Raw genomic sequence first — 213 nt, 5'->3', positions numbered from 1 at the left:
CATCCTCACACAAAACATTACCAGTTTTAGGTCTTTTTACTTGAATGTGTGTTTCTGCATCGCACAGAAAAAGTTGAACCTGTATGTCAATAGCTTTAGAAAGGTAGAATAATTAAACACAATATGAATAGAGAAATAATTTTATACATATTAGATTTTACATCAAATACTGTACTAACTGTGGTTTAATAAAGAGGAAATGCAAGTATAGTG

At 29.6% G+C, this 213-nt stretch overlaps 1 protein-coding gene across 1 annotated transcript in view; it reads left to right on the top strand.

Moving 5' to 3' along the window:
* LOC119586798 (high affinity copper uptake protein 1-like) overlaps positions 1–206 on the top strand; it is a gene marked incomplete at its 5' end in the record, with an annotated part of 14,845 nt that extends 14,639 nt beyond the window's left edge. The window contains 1 exon segment of the mRNA XM_037935517.1: positions 1–206.
* Between the last annotated feature and the right edge of the window lie 7 nt (positions 207–213).

Source organism: Penaeus monodon, chromosome 22, assembly GCF_015228065.2.
Source record: "Penaeus monodon isolate SGIC_2016 chromosome 22, NSTDA_Pmon_1, whole genome shotgun sequence".
Classification (NCBI taxonomy): domain Eukaryota; kingdom Metazoa; phylum Arthropoda; class Malacostraca; order Decapoda; family Penaeidae; genus Penaeus; species Penaeus monodon.
Note: the sequence above shows the minus strand (reverse complement) of the source record. Positions and strands in the feature narration are given on the sequence as shown.